This window comes from Petaurus breviceps, unplaced genomic scaffold (assembly GCF_028583685.1).
Source record: "Petaurus breviceps papuanus isolate PSGF00001 unplaced genomic scaffold, PetGlider_PUasm1.0 229, whole genome shotgun sequence".
In the NCBI taxonomy this organism is placed as follows: Eukaryota; Metazoa; Chordata; class Mammalia; order Diprotodontia; family Petauridae; genus Petaurus; species Petaurus breviceps.
Window position 1 is genome coordinate 780,672 of NW_027185903.1, and position 21,436 is coordinate 802,107.

Below are 21,436 nucleotides of genomic sequence, written 5' to 3' on the forward strand. Positions count from 1 at the left end.
AAGATGGTGTCTAGTTTCTTTTTTTGATCATGGCCTTCAGATAGTCCAATAATTTTTAAATTATCTCTCCTGGATCTATTTTCCAGGTCAGTTGTTTTTCCAATAAGTTATTTAACATTGTCTTCTATTTTCTAAAATTCTTTTTGTTTTCTGTTATAATTTTTTGATTTCTCAAAGTCATTAGCTTCCATTTGTTCCATTCTAATTTTTAAGGAGTTATTTTCTTCAGTGAGCTTTTGGACCACCTTTTTCATTTGGTCCATTCTGCTTTTTAAGGCATCTTCTCTTCATTGGCTTTTTGGAACTCTTTTGCCATTTAAGTTAGATTATTTTTTAGGTGTTATTTTCTTCAGCATTTTTTGGAGTCTCCTTTAGCAAGTTGTTGACTCATTTTTCATAATTTTCTTGCATCTATCTAATTTCTCTTCCCAATTTTTCCTCTACTTCTCTTACTTATTTTCAAAATCCTTTTTTAGTTCTTTCATGGTATAAGACCAATTGATATTATCTTGGAGGCTTTTGATGTAGGAGTTTTGACTTTGTTGTCTTCTAAGTGTATGTTTTAATCTTCCTTGTTGTCAAAATAAGATTCTATAGTCTGAATTTTTTCCATTGTTTCCTCATTTTCACAGTCTATTTCTTGACTTTTTAACTCTTTCTTAAGGTAGGTCTCTACTTCCAGGGTGGAGGGGGTACTGTCCCAAGCTTCAGGCGTTTTGTGCAGCTATTTTCAGAGATACTTCTAGGGTCCTGTAAGTTTTCAGTTCTTCCAAGGTGATATGATCAATGGAGATGTGTCTACTCCTCTCCTGGCCTGTGCTCTGGTCTGTGAGTGACCACATGAACTCTTCTGCCCTGTCCCCTCCCCACTGCTGCAGCAAGTTCTTCTTTACCAGTGCTCCTCATCACCCCAGCACTTCCACCTAGGACTGAGACCCAGATCCAAGTATGAGAAAAGCAACTGCATCCTGCTTTAGTGCCAGCAAAGAGACCCCTGTAATCTCCTTCTGACCAGTTTTTCCATCCTCTTACCATCAGTGGGCTGAAAGCTCCAGAAACAGCCATGCCACTGGACCACCACCACTGTCTCCACTGCTCCCAAGGCCTGCTCCTGGTTTGCTGAGGTTGGAGAGGTGTTGAGGCCGGGGCTAGACTGCAATCCTCTCTCACCCAGGTCCAATAGCCCTTTCCTACAGACCTTCTAAGTTGTCTTTGTCTTTTGGGGGCCAGATTTTAAGAATCTGAGCTATTTGTGACTCCAATATAAGCAGGTCATATTTTAAGTCTGACCAATTTAATGGAGAAAAGATGGACATTTTTTTACAGAAAGACTATGGGAAGATATGGATGAGATTAAGGATTCTGGGGTGGGGCCAGGTGCAGACAATGAGGGCCGCAATGAAAGGGACTGGGATGGGCAATGCCTCAGGTGAATGCCAGGGACTAGGCCATGTAAGAAAGTCCAGGGACATTTTTTTTGGGGGGGGGGGGGAAGTCCACATACCAAAGACATGGTCTTTTCTTTTTAGTGGTTCAGATCCCATCCCCATCAGTTTCATTCATGTCTGACTCTTCATGACCCCATTTGGAGATTTCTTAGCAAAGATACTGGAATGGTTTGCCATTTCCTTCTCCAGTTCATTTTATAGATGAGGAAACTAAGGCAAACAGGGTTACGTGACTTACCCAGGGTCACATAGCTAGTAAGTGTCTGAGGTCAGATTTAAACTCAGGATGATAGGTCTTCCTGACTCCAAGACCAGCACTCTATCCACTGTGTCAGCTAAGCTGCCCTAGCTAGTAGGGAAAACAGGAATATCCTCCTTGCTTTCCTCCCTTCTCCTGAGTCAATACAAAAGAAGGAACTGGGTAGGCCTATGGAAAGAAATCCAAGATGCTTCTCCAGAAAAAATGGGCTCAAACACAGATATTTCTGGACCCTCAGACTACTTCTTAGTGGCTCCCAGGCACCTTGTAAATAACTAGGAGTTCTTGGGTTTGGGGGTGGAGGGGTAGACAGTTAATCAGGGCAGGGGTCTTGCAGATGAGTTCCAAACTTTACTAAATAGGCATGCCCCAAGAATGCAGAAACTACTGGAGAGAAAAGGAAACTTGATGCCACAAGGATTTTTAGGCAGGAAAATGGAGAAGACTCAAGAAATGGAAAGGTCTGGGAGAGGGCAGAATGATATCAGGAGTGCCTTAAAAAGATAGCTAAAAGCACCATACATTATGCAAGCAGTGATATCTACCAGAAAAGTCCTTAATTGGCTATTTGGTTGCTCTTTCATATGTCCTTCTAAAAATCCCTCTTGGTTCTTCCAAAATTTGTTTTTACTTTGACACCTAATCATTTCCAGAGATTTATTAGCTGTCCAACTATATTTCCTGTTACTGTCTTTTAACATAGAGGTCACTAGCGGAAAGTTAGATTCCCCCATCCTGAGGGACTATACTTTTTTAAAACAACAAACTCTCTACCCCTAGCCCCACTCAGTTGTCTCCTTCCTTTCAGTCACTTAGGGATGCTTCCAAAGAGCTCTGCTACAAGCAGCTGGGATGGATTGTAGCCACCTGGAACTCCCAGGGAAATCTGTTTGGAGAACATGGTCCTGAGATCCCTAAGGTAGTGAAGAGCAAAAAGCCTGAAGGTGGGTGGAAGCATTCAACTTGGCCTACAGCCTGGAACCTTTGGCCTAGTCAAAGGAAGTACTAATATGTTGCCAGACCTAATTAAAAGGAGGAGAGGAGCTGTAGGAAGAAGAAATTATTTGGTTTCAGGGTATGAGAAAACAGAACTGCTTCAAGAAGGATTACTTTTGAGTCACTGTTCTGATGTATTGCTCCTTTCCCCCTCCTTTCCTGACAAGTAATCCCAGTGTAACAGGGGCCTGGACAATAAGGGTCCAGTCCTGGGAACCTCTCAAATAGATTCTGCCTGCTATTGATCTGCGTAGGGAGTTTGGTGAGCTGGCTTCTGAAATACAGGGTGATGTGGAATGGAGAGCTCCTTCTGGTTCAAAGCATGTAAGGGTGTTCTATCACCTCCTTGCTCATTTACTTAATGATAAAGAGAAGGCTTTTGATTGGGTTCTGAGCTGGAACCCAGTATACAAGCAAAGGGTATTAATTGTCTAAATCAATCTCTTTCTCCTGGAGGCAACTGAGGAAAGAAATGCTAGGAGCCCTCTGGAGGAGAGAGTAATTGATTTTGTATAAATGCTCAGTCCCAGCTCAGCAGCCAATCAAAATAATACATTTCTTCACAATTCAGAAAGGAAGAAATAGTCACAGAATCCCTTTGTATCCTCTGAACTGGGAAGCAGGGCTGCTCCATTAGGAGTTAAGCACTGGGGCTACAACCAAAGGTAAAAGATAGTTTCTGCCCTCTATAAGCTTACAATCTAATATGGGAGACAATATACAAATCACTATGTAGGAACAAACTATATACAGGATAAATTGGAAATAATCAGCAAAGGGAAGGCATCAAAATTAAGAAGGATTATGAAAAGCTTCTTGTAGAAGGTGAGCCTTTAATTGTGACTTGAAGGAGGGCAGGGAAGCCAGGAGACAGAGATGAAGAGGGGGATGGTACTATGCATGGGCAAAAGCCAATTAAAATGCCTGTAGTCAGGAGATAAATTTCTTGTTCAAGAAACATAAAGAATGTCTGAGTCAATGGATCCCAGAGTATATGGAGGGGAGCAGGGTATATTGCGTAAGAAGGTTGGAAAGGGGGAGTAGGTTATGAAGGGCTTTGAATACCAAATAGAGGGTGTGATATTTTATCCTGGAAATGATAAGATTTATTGCATAGGAGGGTAACATGGTCAGAACTTTGCTTTAAGACCACTTTTGACAGTTGATTGGAGGATGGACTGGAGTGGGGAGACCAAAGAAAGAGAGACCTACCTGCAGGCTATAATTGTAATGGGATTTGAAGATCTTTCATGTCCCTTATATTGGCAAGCAAACAGTTACTTAGCACCTAGTTTCAAATTCATAATTGTATCAAGTATTAAGACCCAGAACTTGTGAATCCCACAGTGGAATGAACTTGCTGATGTAACAGGAAGGGGTGGGGCAGGGAGGAGCTAATACCATATATAAGGAGAGGCCCAGACTGGAAAGGGAAGACATTTGGAGAACTGAACTTGTGGTGACAGAATTTCTTCTGAAAGCCAGCCAGAACTTCTGCTGAGGACTTCTGAGAACCAGTCAGAACTTCTGCTGAGAACTTCTGAGAGCCAGTCAGAACTTCTGCTGAGAACTTCTGAGAGCCAGCCCCATGAGTGAGGAGAGGAGGATTCTTGCTTGAGGGAACCTGTTTTGTTGTGAAGGCTTGGGAATGTGGGTGTTCATTGCATTAACTATGTGTAAAAAATTTGTAGTTACTGTAATGACTTTGACTTTCTGGTTCTGGGACTCAGTTTTCTGGTAGTTGAATAAATGCTTTGGTTCTGCCCTCCATGTGGAAAGCCTGTTACATTTTGTGATTCACAACTACACTAGCATATTTATAGTCACTGTAGGTGCTGTAAATTTCTCATTGGTATTACACAGGCTATTGCAACAATCTAGGCATGAGATGAGGAGGGCCTTCACCAGGGTACTATGATCACAGAGCTGGAAGAAAAGTGCCAGAAACCAGATGCAGAGCTAATGCAGGTTGTAAAAGTCTCTTGAAGCAGGAGTGAGTCTCTGCTGCTCCAGCAGCCCAACTGAGTCTACCATGGTCATCCCAGAGCTGTGGCAGGGTAGCATCATTGGCATGAAGGAAATGTTACACATGCTCCAAGAAAACATCACCCTGGATACTGAAACAGCCAATCCCTATCTCATCATCTCTGAAGATCTGAAGAGTGTGGCAAGTAGAGAGACATTGCAGACTGTGCACAACATTCCTGAGAGATTTTCTTTCATTATAGGAATGCAGGCCTTTGATTCAGGCAAATCCTACTGGGAGATGAAGCACTAAAAGGACTGAGTGAGTCACCATGGCTGTCTGTAAGGAATCCCTGAACAGGACCTGAAAGGTCCAGAGTATCAATGGAATAAATGAAAAGAAATGCTAGGGAAGGTGGCTGTATCAGCAATAATATTCACAATGCCTATGGAAATTACAGATATGCTGATATAATTATCCATCACAAAATACATCAGGCTTGCCATATGGGGGAATAAGCTAGAAAATTTATTAAAATACCAAAAGACTGAGTCCCCAAACCAGAAAGTGAAAGCCATCAGAGTAGTTATGAAATTGGCACAGGTAGATAAAGTAGAAAGCACCCACATTCTCAAGCCTTTAAAACAGAACAGGCTACCTCAGGCAAAGGTCCTCCTCTCCCCACTCACAGCAACCACCCAGGGTCCAGGAAGCGTGCTCCCAGCAGCTCTGGCCCCTGGCAGTCCTCAGCAGGAGTCCTTAGCAGAAATTCTGGCTAACTCAAAAAGGGCTTCACGCTGCAGCCGCCACTGCCTCTGCTGCTGCTGCCGCCGTCGCTGCCACTGCTGGCCACCGCCACCACTGCTAGCCACCACAGGAACTCTAGCTTGGCTTCCTCTTCCTCTTGCTCCGCCCCTTCCTGCTACGTCAGCAAGTCCAATGGGGCATGGAAGATCTTTAAATCCCATAACCCTTACAGTGGCCTAGCCCTACCAGATCTTAAATAAAACAGCAATCATCAAACTACTTGGTACTGGCTAAGAAATAAGAGTGGTGGATCAGTGGAATAGATTAGGTACACAAGATTACACAACAGCTGCTATCAAGGAGCAACCAGCTCCGCATTTTCAAGACAGCAAGTAAAGATGCCTGTGCAACAGCTAGGAGTATTTTTGGACTGTGATTCTCAAATGCTCCTGTTTTACAATATTCTAAAAGGCATTATCATATTTTCTTCCCCTTCTCTACATTTTTCAGAGCCTTTCAGGCACAATTTTCTTTTTGCTTGGCCACCCAGGGCAAGGTATAAATGCACAATCCATGACCATCTGTCCTCTGTGAGAGAGGAGCTGCTGCCCCAAGCCTACTCTCATGAAAAAGTTCATAGAAAAATAGACATACTGTTGTACTAGAAATGTTAGCTTTAGTAATAAGTGAAGAAAAAATAATTGAAGGAATTAGAATAGGCAAAGAAGAAACAAAGCTATCACTCTTTGCAGATGGTATACTTAGAGAATCCCAGAGAATCAAGTAAAAAAATTGCTTGAAATAAACAAATTTAGCAAAGTTACAGGACATAAAATAAATGCACATAAATCATTGGCATCTTTATATATTACTAACAAAGCCCAACAGCAAGAGATAGAAAGAGAAATTCCATTTAAAGTTACTGTAGACATAAAATATTTGGGAGTCCACCTGCCAAAACAAACCCAAGAACTATATGAACACAATTAAAAAAAAACACTTTTTACACAAATAAAGTCAGATCTAAATAATTAGAAAAATATCAGTTGCTCATGGATAGGCCTAATTAATATAACAAAAATGACAATTCTACCTAAATTGATTTACTTATTCAGTGCCATACCAATTAACTACCAAAATATCATTTTATAGAGCTAGAAAAATGATAACAAAATTCATTTGAAAGAACAAAAGGTCCAGAGTATCAATGGAATAAATGAAAAGAAATGCTAGGAAAGGTGGCCTAGCCCTACCAGATCTCAAGTAAAGCAGCAATTGTCAAACCACTTGGTACTGGCTAAGAAATAAGAGTGGTGGAACAGTGGAATAGATTAGGTACACAAGACACAGTAGTCAATGACTACCGTAATCTACTGTTTGACAAACCCAAGGACTCCAGCTTCTGGAATAAGAACTCACTAATTAAACAAAAACTGCTGAGAAAACTGGAAAATAGTATGGCAGAAACTAGGCATAGAACAATATCTTACACCCTACACCAAGACAAAGTCAAATTGAGTACATAATTTAGAAATAAAGGCTGAAGTATTACTTATAGGAATAAGTAAATTAGGAGAGTAAGGAATAGTTTACCTGTCAGATTTATGGAGAAGAGAAGAATTTATAGCCAAACAAGAGATAGAGAACATTATGAAATACAAAATGGATAATATTGATTACATTAAATTGAAAAGTTTTTGCATAAACAAAGCCAATGCAACCCAGATTAGAAGGGAAGCAGAAAGCAGGGAAACAATTTTTTCAGTCAGTATCTCTAATAAAGGCCTTATTTCTAAAACATATAAACAATTAAATCAAATTTACAAGAATATAAGTCATTCTCCAACTGATAAATGATCAAAGGATATGAACAGGCAGTTTTCAGATGAAGAAATTAAAGCTATCTATAAACATGAAAAAATGCTCTAAATCAATATTGAGTAGAGAAATGCAAATCAAAACAACTCAGAGGTACCAAATCACACCTATCAGATTGGCTAACATAACAAAATAGGAAAATTGTAAATGCTGGAGAAGATGTTGGAAAATTGGGGTACTAATGCATTGTTGGTGAAGTTATGAACGGATCCAACCATTCTGGAGAGCAATTTGGAACTATGCCCAAAGGGCTACTAAACTGTGGATACCTTTTGACCCAACAATACCACTTCTAGGTCTGTATCCCAAAGATATCATAAAAATGGGGAAAGGACCCACATGTACAAAAAGATTTATAGCATCTCTTTTTGTGGTAACCAAGAATTGAAAATTGAGGGGATGCCCATCAATTGGGGAATGGCTGAACAAGTTGGGGTATATAAATATAATGGAATACTATTGTGCTATAAGAAATGATGAGCAGGTGGACTTCAGAAAAACCTGGAAAGACTTATATAAACTGATTTTACATGAAGTGAGAAGAACCAGAAAAACATTGTACATAGTAACAGCCACATTGTGCAATGACTAACTTTCACAGACTTGGCTCTTCTCAGCAATGCAAGGATCTAAGACAACTCCAAAAGAACCATGATGGAAAATGCTATCCACATCTGGAGAAAGAACTATGGAATGAATGAAGTTCATTCAGAATGAACTTCTGAATGAAGATGGAAGCATATTATTTGCTCTCTTTTATTGTTCTGTTTTGTTTCTTCTTTCTGGTGGTTCCTCCCATTTCTCCTAAATCTTCTTTAGAATATGACTAATGTGAAAATATGTTTAATATGAAAGTATATGTAGAGCCTATATCAGACTGCATGCTGTCTTGGGGAGGTAAGGAAGGAGGGAGGGGGACAAAATTTAAAACTCAAAAGCTTATGGAAGTGAATTTGAAAACTAAAAATTTATGAATTAATTAATTTTTTAAAAAAGAATAGACACCCTAAATACTGTTCAAGATGGTTTACATGGAAGGTGACAAAGCTCTCAAAGTCAAGGAAGAACTGCCCAGCCAATGAATATAATTAATATTTTCATTGTACAATGAAACTTAAAGATAATTCCCCAATGGCTGCTTTCCTTGCCCACCAAAGGATATAATTTGTCTGTAGTTCAAAATTCTGTAAAATAAAATAATTCAATAACTTATTGATAATGCAGTATGTAGAATAAATACTGTTAACCTGAAAGTTTGATTAAAGGAGGCAAACAGGCTAGGTGATATACATTTATATAATTTATTCCCTTTAAAGCTAGCAGATACATGATCATGGAGCCAGAAGGAAACTTCTGACTGCCTGAAAAAAGAATGAGGTTTAAATACACTTTAGAACAGTCCAAACTTAAATTTATGGTCTCCATATATTTTCTATCCATACTATGAGAAAAGAGGTTTCCTAGTTGAATAAGCTGTAAATACAATAAGACAAGACAATTGACAAAGTAGTGTCAGCTGGAAATTACAATCCCAGGATATGGCATATGTCCCCAAGATAAGAGAAGTCCCACTATTCTGATTTCAGGCATCCTGTCACAAACAGGAAGAATACTCATTGTCGATCTTATCTAGTCTTTCAAGTTACTGACACAGGAAAGGGCAATTTAGAGCAAAGCAAAGCAGTCCGATTGATTAGTTCAGGCTTTGGATCTTATTGGGGGCTCTCAATATGCATTTGGTACATTAAAAAAAATTTTGTTTTCTCCTAAGTCCAGGCTGTTAAGACAGAGAGATAGATACAGATATAGAGAGAGACAGAGAAATACAGAAAGAGGCAGAAATAGAGAAGGAAGGAAGGAAGGAAGGAAGGAAGGAAGGAAGGAAGGAAGGAAGGAAGGAAGGAAGGAAGGAAGGAAGGAAGGAAGGAAGGAAGGAAGGAAGGAAGGAAGGAAGGGGTTAGAGGAATACGGCGGCTATATTGGTGCAGGTGGGAAAAGAGGCTGACTTTGGAGCCATAATCCTTTCGAGAAGGTACCTGCTGCTGATCTGGTTTCTTAATGAGTCTCCTTAAAGCTATTTTATTTATAAAATAAAATATGGCATTATAAAGGAAACAAAGGAAGGAAGGAAGGAAGGAAGAAATAGTGACCAAGATACAGACAGAGACAAAGATAAAAACTGGCAGAGTAAAATGATCTTGACATGAAAAGATGCCCACCTAAATTGTGTGTCACAAGGGGCAGAAGGTACTTAATAGGATAAAAGGGTAGTATCTAGGGGAAGCTAGGTGGTACAGTGAATAGAGCACTGGCCCTGGAGTGGGGAGGACCTGAATTCAAATCCAGCCTCAGATACTTAACACTTACTAGCCATATGACCTTGGGCAAGTCACTTAACCCCAACTGCCCCTCCAAAAAGAAAAAAAAAAGGATAGTATCTATTATTTTGAATCAATTTGTTTGTTTGTTTTTTTAATTCTTGTTTCCTTCCTATGATCCTGCATTTCGAACTTCTCTAATACACTGGAGAAGCCTAGGGACCAAATAGAGATGTGAGGAACTTCCCAGAAAGTCACATGGACCTATACAAATATACACAGAATATGGACAAAATTAATTTAGTGTAGTTTGGGGAAGGAGGCCACTGGTATCTGGAGATATCAGAAAAGTTTTCATGGACCCCAGTGGCAATCTGGTGAAGTCTACTGAGCCCTTCTCACAATTATGTTTGTAATTGTATAAAATAAAATATGGCATTATAAAGGAAACAAAGGTTAATGAAATTAAAGATATAGTTTTACTTTTTTTAAGCTTTCTTATTATTCTTCGGTTTTTTACTCTGTCTTTTCTTTTGCAACATGGTTAATATGGAAATGTTTTGCATGACTACACATGGATAATCTACATAAAATCACTTGCCTTATCAAGAAAGGGGGAGAGGAGGGAATGAGAGAATTTGAAAAATCAACTTTATTTATTTTTTTTAAATTTATGGAATAAAACTAGCATTTCCACAGAACAGTACAATTAAAAAAAGATGATAGTACATGAAACTGCAAATCTACTATGTACAATTTTATATTCCTTTCCAATATACAATAAAATTATCTTATAAATGTCTTTTTTTCTTCTTTCCCCCACCCCTGCCCTAGAGATAGCTATGATTACACACAAATAAGAACATATATGTGTAAAAGTATTCTATACATGATTTTATTTATCAGTTCTTTCTCTGGATGCAGATACAGTCTTTCTTCCTATGTCCTTTATAGATAGTTTGGGTATTTACATAGTTAAAATGACTGGTCACTCAAAGTTGCTCTTAAAACAATATTGCCATTACTGTATACAATATTCTTTTGGTTCTACTCATTTTGCCCTGCATTATTTTGTGCAAGTCTTTCTTTTTCTAAACTCATTGAGCTAGTATTGAGTAGTATTCCATCACAATCATATACCACAATTTGTTCAGCCATTCCCCAATTTCAAAATATTTGTTATGTTGTTATGCCCGGTTTTCTCCATCCCCCTACCTCAGGGAAGTGAGCAGACTGCTGGGTCGGCTCTGCCCTCCCCCACTGGACCTCCGCCCTTTCCCAGTCAGCTCACCTGCATAGAGGCGGGCAGGCTTCTGGGTCAGGCACAGGAATTTCAAGGTGTGTACAGACCAGTCACTGTCTTGGCCTCTGCAGGTTTCTGCTTACATAATACCTAACTGTTGGCCACCTGGGCTCCCTTTATAAGCTGAGGTTTTACCTGAGATCGGGGCTGTTGCTGGCTACTGTTGCTACTGCTGTACCTGGGACGTGGGGTGGTACCTGCTCAGCCCGCCATGTGGCCTGATGATCAGCCAACATGGCGTTTAACAAAAAGGTCCATTCTAAAATTATTACTTGGGTCTTGCTCCCATTATTCTGTGACCAGCAACACGTAACTGAAAAAAATTTTAAAAAGTATAATTTTTTTCCTCCTCAAGTTTGTGGACCCCTTGAAATCTATCCATGGTTCCTATGGGGATCCCAGGATCCCCGGTTAAAAGTCCATGGAACAAGGGTGTCCTGAAGTCAGTTCAAATAGTTTGTTAAAATTTCATTGTGAACATTTATGCCCCGGAAATGAGCAGGTCTTGACCCACTGTTTTGTAAGAATGAAATGGAGAAAATGTTAGTAATGCAAATTAGGCATAAAAAGGGGACCAGAGTTCAAATCCAACTCCAGGCACTTACTACCTGTATAACCCTGGGCAAGTCACTTCATCCTGTTTGCCTCAGTTCCTTATCAGTAAAATAAGGTGGAGAAGGAAATGGAAAACCACTCCAATATCTTTGCCAAAGTCACAAAGAGCTGGATGTGACTGAAATGCCTGAACAACAAGAACAAAAGTGTAAAGTTGAACTCATTTACTGAAGGATTGAGATTGGAAAGGAAGGAAACCATAGCCATGCAAGGAGTGATGGCCAACCAGCCCAAATTCAGGGAGTGTCAGGAAGTTGGTCATGCATCTGACTTACTCTGATTCCCCAAAGCTTCAAACCTTTATACTGAGGTTGCCTGTATCCCTTGCCTCCACCCAACTTCAATGTGTCTGCATGATCATGATCAAGGGTCACCAAACCTCCTGTTGACTTAGCCATGCTCCTCTTATTCAATGTCTAGCACAAGACCTTACATATAGTGGACATAGAGTAATAAATGTATGTTGAATGAATTAGTGCTCTCATATAGCACTTCTATCAATGAATGGTACATTGACACCAAAATCAAGCCTGAAGTGAAAAGAAATATGAACTTCAAGTTCAAATGCACACCCTTCTTCCCTTGACCTTGTTACAAAAGGTCTCTCATACCCTTCCCTACTAACCATTCCTTTCAGCAGTGAGCAGGTACCAGTTTGAGTCCAATCATGTGACCAATTTGTGCTTTGAATTGGATTGTTTCGTTTTTTACTCAGTGTCAGGTAAATAACCATCATGAGTCATAAGCAAAATGTTTTTGCTGATTTTCCTAGGCTCCCAAGATAATCTAAAATAAATTATTCTATAAATTTCAAAACCGATTATTTTTCTTTTCTTTTTTTCTCTTAAATTCACATCCCGGCAAATGTTATCTGAGGATGAAAAAGTCCCATGTTGAAGTATTCTTCAGATTTGTGCTTGCCAGAGATATATTCTTATTGCCATTAACAGTACCAAGGTTATCATTAATGATAAAAATAGTGCTTCAAGAAGACGAGGACACTAGATTGCAGTTGAGTGAATTCCAACCAGGGAGCTCAATAGGAACAAAGATTTAAAAAGAGAATAAGAAAAAACACTGGAAATCCTGTTGAGTCCTCTTAACCAAGAGAGGAGATCAGAAGCATGAAATGTGACACACCTGGCCATGTGGTTCTTTGTTTCGCTATGTTTATTTGGTACAAAGGAGGACTTTTTTGGCAAGTGGAGAAGAGAGATGAGTTAGTGGGTAATGATAGAAATGCAAAAGAAAAGAAAAAAAGTAACATTAGTAAAATGTTTAAAAGCACAAAGTTCAGAAGGTGACATTTTTAAAAGTTAAATTTAATAGACTTGCATGACATAATGAAGAGCAAAATGGGCAGAACCAAAAGAATGTTGTATACAGTAACAACAGTATTGGGGTTTTTTTTTTGTTTTGTTTTGTTTTTTTGCTTGTTGAAGGGTAATTGGGGTTAAACCCAAGGTCACACGGCTAGTTTTTTTGTGTGTGTGGGTGTTGTGTCTGAGTTGGAACTGAACTCAGGTCCTCCTGACTCTGGGGCCGGTGCTCTGCCCCCAATAGTATTCTTTTAAGAACAACTTTGAGCAATCAGTCATTTTGACTAGTATAAATACTCAAATTAACTACACAAGGGTCCTATAAAGAGAGATGCTATCTGCTTCCAAAGAAAGAACCGGTAAACAGAAGTATGTATAGTAAGGTTTTACATATACATATATGTGTGTGTATATATATATGTGTGTGTGTGTGTGTGTGTGTGTGTGTGTATGTATACACACACACACATACTTGTATCTATGGTGGCCATGGCAGGGAAGGAGTGGGAAGAAAAAGAAAGTTACATGATAACTTTATTATATATTTGAAAGGAAAAGCAAGTTGTACACAATAAATCTGCAGTTTCATGTTCAATCCTTTTTTTTCTATTCTATTGTGTTATGGAAATGCTTGTTTTATTTCTTAAGTTCAGAGTAAAAAAATGCAGTTGAAAGAAAAAAATGTTAAATTTAATGTACTCTTTTTAAAAAATTTAGTTTCACATAAAATCCTCTAGTTTCATTCTTTAAAAATATAAATGTGTTTATTGATGAAGGTTAAGTTTGTAGCTTGGAGACACATTTCAAAGAGAGAGGCCCATCAACATAATTCCTAACCCCATCACTAAATCCTTTATTTTTTCTGAGTCTCTAGCTCCCTAAAGCACAGTGACCAGATATATTTTCCCACATGGGAAGGTATTTCCTGTTTATTTTTCCAGCTCATGGATGTTCATATATTTGAGATGGGAATCTGTGGTCAAACTGAAATGAGCTATCTTAGTAAACCAGATAGACTTGAAGCATGAACTGTGATTTTGTATTTGCATTTAAATTAAATTTGTATTTAACGTTACCATTGTCTAGGATTTTCAGAAAACAGTTTTATCTCAGATAATACCCATGTGAGTTTGTATGTAAATCAAAATGTACATTTGTTCACTACATATTTTATTATACACTGCACAGATACATTATATACCATGTATTTTACACATACATACAACATATTATACATATGTGATAGTAATGGCAATTAAAGATTCCCCTGTATTGGCTTGGTTTTCAAACTAATTGTGTTAAAACCCAGAGCTTGTTAATCCCACCTGTGGGATGGACTTGTTGATGTGAAAAGAAAGTCCTGAACTGGGAGCAGCTGGTGACGTAGATTTGGAGAGACAAGAGAGAGGCAGAAGAACTTTTTTTGGAAGCAGCACCTCGTGGAGGAGAGAGAGACTGAGAAGGATTGCTGGGGCCACTCTGAATCACCCTGGACTTTTGAGACCTGCCCCCTGAACTGCCAAGGACTGAGGAGACATGGCTGTTTTGCTGGTACTTTGTCTGTCTGTTTTGATGTTGTTTTGCCAGATTTGTCCACTGGTGAAAGACAGTCCTGTTGTTGAAGAAGTCCTGGAACCTGGCTGTTGGCTAAGAAGCCCTAAGACTGTCCTGCTGACAGAGAGTGAATACTGTCCACTGGTGAAGGATAGTGCTGTTGTTGCAGGGGTCTGGAGACTGTCCTGCAGACAGAGTGAATACTGTCCACTGGTGAAGGGCAGTGCTGTTGTTGCAGGGGTCTGGGAACCTTTCTGTTGGTTCAGAAGCCCTGAAGAAGGATTTTCTTGTTGTATGTTTACAGAAATCCTGGGAGAGGGTTTTGCTAACGTTTTCAGGGGTTCTAGGACTGTTCTACAGACAGAGGATGAATTAATGAAGGGACTGGCAATGTATCTTGTGGCCTTGCTAAGCCTTGTCTCCCCAGGAACTAAGATTGCTGAGAACTTGCCTCGTGTCAAGATGAAGCAAAGACCTCCATTTGGGTATTAAGTGCTGTGCTTAAAATTGATGTAACTCTGGGGTAGATTCAATTGTGATCCAGGGGTGGGGAACTTTTGACCTTTTTGTGTTCTGTGGTTGAACAAATGAATGTAGTTTACTTATGTTTGGAAACTAATCTCCATTTGAGAAGAGGGGCTTTGTGGTGGACTAAATGAAGGTACAGCCTAGGGGTAGAGTAGTATTTAAAACTGGGACTTTGTAATTGATTGAATGATTGGAAGGTCCTGGGGTGGGGTAGTACTTGGAGATTATTTAATCACACTTAGTAAATGCTGTATTTTGAATGATGTCATGTTTTGACCTTCTCTGTTCTTGGTTTGTCACTGAGTAAAATGGAGAGCACCTATGCTGGTATTTTGAACCTTGGGAAGTTGCCTTTCCTTGGTGTTACATTACAACATATAATACACCATGTGTTTTATATACCCTAAATAATTATGATTTTAACAGTTGAAATAAATATATAATCCCTTTATATTTTTCAAAGTATTTTCCTTTAGAAATTTAGAGCTGGCAGAGATCCCTGAGGCCTCTTTATTTCACAGATGAGGAAACTACCATAGGATCAAATATGAACTTCTTTGTTCAGCAGTGAAAACCCTTTTCAACCTGTTCCCTTCCTACCTATCCATTCTTCTTACACTTTACTCCCTTCCACATATTCTATGATCCAGACACTTTGGTCTTCTGGCTGATACTCAAAGACCAACACTCCATCTTCTGATCTCAAATATTTGCAATGACAGTCCCCAATTCCTGGAATGCTCCACCTCCTCCTCACTTCTCTTGACTGACTTCCCTGACTTCTTTCAAGGCTTAGCTTAAATCCCTCCTACTGTAGGAGGCCTTTCCTGGTATTACCTCTACCTCCACCCTCTCTATTACTAATGCCTTCTCTCTGAAATCACCTTCCTACTATCTAGTATACAGGGTGTTTCAAAAGTCTTAAAGCAGTTTTAAGCTTAAAGCTTATGAGATATATAAGCTTAAGACTTTTGGGAAATTCAACAGTTATTATTGGGTGTTAGGGAGCAGATCACCAGACAATCTGGAAAATTCACATAAAAATTTTTGGCCCCCCCTTCATACCAGAGAAGTTTGAATTATTATGGTAATAAAAGATAAAATATGTTGATATTATATAATATATATCTTGTATGCATTTCTTAGTTTCTGAACTTTTTCTGTGTAGTCTGCTGGCCTGCAGCTTCCACAAAACTCCAAAAAAATTCCTCATTTAATTTCTTATGCCAACCCACAATATATTGAAACCATGATGAGGAAAGTTGTGATGTAGAAGGAATCTGTATATATCTCATAATGGGCAGCTTGGTTGCAATCAGTAACTAGGTGGTACAGTGCCAAGTCTGAAGTCAGGAAGACTCATCTTCCTAAGCTTAAATCTGACCTCAAAACTAGTTCTTTGACCCTGGGCAAGTCACTTAACCCTCTTTGTTTCAGTTTCCTCATCTGTATCAGGAGCTGGAGAAAGAAATGGCAAACCGCTCCAGTATCTTTGCCAAGAAAACCCCAAATGGGGTCATGAAGTATTGAACACAACTCAACAACAACAACCATATCTTGTATGTACATAGTTATTTGTATATGACTCCCTTCCCCCTCAGAATTTGAGATCCAGAGACATGTTTTTTTCCTTTCTTTGTAACCCCAGCACTTGTAGAACCATCACTAGTCATCCTGATCTATATCTTGTCACTGGACCCAGATGGCTTTGGAGGAGAAAATGAGGCTGGTGGCTTTGCACAGCCCTCCCTCACTTAAATCCAATTAAATCCAAACTTGCAAGTCACGACATCACCTTCCTGATATCATGGTACTCTTTGAGAATAAAAGACAAACAACAACCCTCCACAGCGTAAGTGCATAATAAATGCTTTTTGAAACCCCAAGTTTTCACCTCATATCTGGTAAATTGAAAAAGACAACAAAAGATGGGTATAGTCGATGTTAGAAGGATTGGGGGAAGAGATACTCACACATTGGTGCATTGTTGGTGGAGCTGCAGATTATATAGCTATTTTGAAAAGCAATTTGGAATTATGCAAATAAAATGACTAAAATGTTCATACCCTTTGACCCAGAGAATCCATTACTAGGAGACCATGATAAGAAGAAAGTCCCCATATACATCAAAAATATTTATTACAGTACTGTTTGTAATAGCAAAGAATCAGAAACAAGGAAGATGCCTATTGATTGGAAAATGACTAAACATGAATGTAATGAAATATTACTGTTGTTAGTCTATTTTTTAAGGTGTTACTTTCTTCAGTATTTTTTTGGTTCTCCTTTAGCAAGCTGATGACTCATTTTTCATGATTTTCTTTCATCATTCTGATTTCTCTTCCCAATTTCCTCCACTTCTCTTACTTGATTTTCAAAATCCTTCATGAGTTCCTCTACAGCCTGCAACCAATTCATATTTTTTTTGGAGGCTTTTGATGCAGGAGCTTTGACTTTGTTGTCTTCTTCTGGTTCTATGTTTTGATCATCTCTGTCACCAAAAATGATTCTGTAGTTTGATTTCACTTCCTCTTGTTTGCTCATCTTGCCAGCCAAATACTTGACTTTTGAGCTCTTTGCATGGTAGAACTCTGCTTCCAGAGTGGAGAGTGCTGTCTCCCAAATTTCTGGGGTTTTGTACTGCTGTTGTCAGAGCTTCTTCTAGGCACCTGCCTCAGAACTGTGAGGAGGACTGTCTCTCCACAGTTTCAATAATCTCTGCCATGCCAGTGCTCCTCACCCCAAGACCACCACCTAAGACTTCAACCCAGAACCAAGCAGGGCAAAGCAAGAAAATCCTGCCTCAGTGCCAGCAAAGATAGTCCTACAATTAACCTCTGGACAGTCGCTTGGTCCCCCCACAATCTGTGGGCCTGGAGCTCAGGAGGCAGCCGCCATGGCAGCAGCTGCAGACTCTACCACCTCTGCTGCCTGGGGGGCAGGGGCAAGACCAAGCTCTTCTCTCACCCAGTTCTAACAGAGTTCCTCCACTGACCTTTTACTTTCTCTTTGGTGTTTATGGGTTGAGAAGTCTGGAAACCACCACAGTTGTCAGTGATTCAGTCCCCTGAGGTCTGCTCTGGCCTGTCTGTGCCTCTGGTCTGTGCTGGTGTGTTCCACTCCCAGCCCAGTGCAATAGACCCTTCCAGTCTGCCTTCAAAGGGAGGTTTGTTTCTCTCTGTTACTTTGTGGGTTCTGTAGCACTAAAATTTGTATAGAGTCATTTTTTACAGGTATTACAGGAACACAAGCTCAAGCAAATTCCTGCTTTAACTCCACCATCTTGGCTCTGCCCCCCAATATTACTGTTCTGTAAGAAATAATGTATGTGATGAAGACAGAGAAGCTTGGAAAGATCTATACTGAACCGATGTGAAATGAAATAAGCAGAACCAAGAAAGCAACATATACAAAGATTACAACCATATGGCAAGAACAACCCATACACACACACCAAAAAACAAAAAAACAAAGTGAATGTTGAAAAATCATAAAGAACAAACTTGGATTGAAAAAAGAACTACAAGAAGACATTCTTAACACACCCCTCCACAGAGGTGGGAGGATTGAACATATCTGCAGACTTTTTTGATGTATAGATGAGTTATGCTAATTTAAATGAGATGCCTCTCTGGAAGTGGGGAGCTGAGGGATACTGGGAGAAACTATGGCATTATAAAAAATAACACATCAATAAAAATTTACTTAAAAAAATAAAGGTTTAATGACTGATTGAGGACCAGAGAAGTTAAATTATTTTCCAAAAGGTTACAAAGACAATAACTAGCAGAATTAGTATTTGAACCAGAATCCTTGACTCCAGATCCAGGGATGTAGTGGGAATGTTATAAACTCTTTTTCACTGATAAAAGATCCTAGGATTCAGAGCTGGAAAGATTCTTGGGAACCATCTAGTCTTCCCCTTTCCTTTTCCTGTTGATGAAGCTGAAACTCAGAGAGGTTCATTGATCTGCCCAACATCACATAGGAAATAAATGTCAGAACAAGAACTCTAACCCAAGCCTTTTGACTCTATGCCTAAGCCTCCTTTTCAAATAAACACAAGATCTCGGGCTACCAGCTCCACTGAACTTAGATTACCAGCTACACTCAAAATTCCTCTGACTCTATGACCCCAAGTTAGTCCCACCCTTTCCTGCCATTGTCACATGTGTTTACATCATCTCATGTACATGAAATGCACTCTCCCACTCTAACCCTTCACTATAGCTCCACCCATGAAGAGTAAAACTCTATTTCCATCTTCCTAGGGAGACTTTTCCCTGATTCCTTCCAGCTGAATGTGATCTTTCCCTCTTCTCCTCTCCTTTTGTTATACTTTGTACCTGTCCAATCTACTTGCTACATTTCATTTTACATTATGGCATTCCTAAAAATCCACTCTTACTAGGCTATAAGGTCCTTGAGGGAAGAATTCATCTTTCTATCTCCAAGTGCCCATCACAGGGTCTTCCACACAGTAGGCATTTAATAAATGCTTATCGAAGAGAAATGGGAGAGATGATTATTAAATAAACAATTATTGGGGAGATCCAGGTTTTTTTCCCTTCCTAGATCCTCATTTTCTACTAGGTCAAGCCAGCATCTGAAGGACATTGTTGATAGATGAGACTGCCCAAATCCCTGGGGTACATGCCTTTTGATCCTGGGTGGGAGCTGTTGTCCCACCCAACCAGAAAACCTTACAAAGAATTTGTTCTTGTTGCTGTTTGTCTTCTGTTTTCAAAGAGAACCATGACTTCAGGCCAAGGTGATGCCAAGACAAACAAGTGAACTGGATTTAGGTGAGGGAGGGCTGTGCAAAGACCAGCTTCACTTTCTCCTCCACAGCCATGGGGTCCAGTGGAAAGATAAAGATCAGGATGACTGGAGATGGCCCTGCACAAAAAATTTAATCTAAGGTGAATTCTTATCCATTGGGTTCCACTCTGGCAAGTTTGGGCAGAGGGGTAGATCCTTTGTCTAGATTGCCTGAGGCTAGGGGCAGTCTGAAATCAAAAGCAATCAGTGTCTCTGTCTTTCAGCCTCAATTAGAATAGGTCTACTTCTCATTTTCTATATCTTTTTTTGTATATGCATGTATATATACGTATGTACATATACATATATATACATACATACATACATATAATTCTTTTCTTCTCATTGTCAACTAATTAGAGTTGATTGTCACCCTCAGGAATGAGGGGTCTTTGGCATTTGAGAGTGCCATTGTCCCCTTTTATTATTTGCTAGCATAATTAATAAAATGAGCAATTACTCAGAAACTATGTCTCTCAAACTATTGTCTTATTCATCTGTCTATGCCCAAGTTCTTATTAGAGGGTATTGCACACAATAGGTATTTAATAAATATTTGTTGAAGGGAGGCTGATGGTGACAATGAGAAGAGTGCTAAACGTGTAGTCACAGGACCTGAGTTTGAATCCTACTTACATGTGACCTTAATCACATATCTCTCTGGGCCTCAGTGACCTCACCCGTAAAAGGAAGGAGTTGGACTAGTGGGGGGGGGTGTCAAATTTGGATTCCCCCCAAATTTCCAAGTACATCAGAACCAGGTTAAAATGTAATTAGGAAAATTTTTTTTTAATAAATAAAAATACAATACAACACAGATAATTTGCAGTTTTCCAAGTCAATACGGGGCCTGCAGGGATACGTTTCCTATTTGAGTTTGACACCATTGAACTAGATACCATAAGGAACATAATATCCTTCCTGAGTCATTTAATGAAGAAGCCTTAGAAAATCCAAAAACCCCTGGAAGAGAAACGGAGTCACTTTCTCACAGTAAAACCATCAGTTATCACCCAAAACCTCTTTTCCTACCTTTGGGGAGTTTGAATATTAATTAGCTTCAATTCCTCAGCAGTCTAACCTCCCCCCACTAACATGAATTAATACCAGTTTCTAGGTCTAGGTTCCCTGCTCCCTTCCTCCAAGGCCTTGTTCCTACTAGACCCAGATAAGAATCCTACAGAAACCTATCAAATGTTAATGTTTTGAGAGAGGGTTCCCATTGCTCCATTTCCTCTGGGACCCCAACAAGGTACCCATTTTCACGGAGAGATCCAGAACATCTAACTAGTTTCTGTCATCTTACCCAACAGCTCTTCATTATGGTATCTCCTCTCATTGCTTTTTGGTCTTCTTGGGAGCTGCTTCCTTGTACAAAACTTTGGTATTCTGGACCTTCCTAAGTCTAAACTAAGGCAGTGACCTCAAAAGTCCCTTGCAGCTCCAGATCTATGAACCTATAATTGAAGAAAGGGGAAAGTGAGGACAAGTCTAATCCCCTCCTTTATGAGCTTCAGCTGTCTTCATCTGACAAAAAGAGGGGATGGGAGGAGAGTTCTAAGGGCCCCACCAGTTTCAAATCTATAATCCTATGATCCCATACCCATCTTCAATCTCAAGAAATGAAACATTAAGATGCTTATGTTGCCAGAAGCAGAAGAAGGTGGTTGTCATCCTCTCTGGA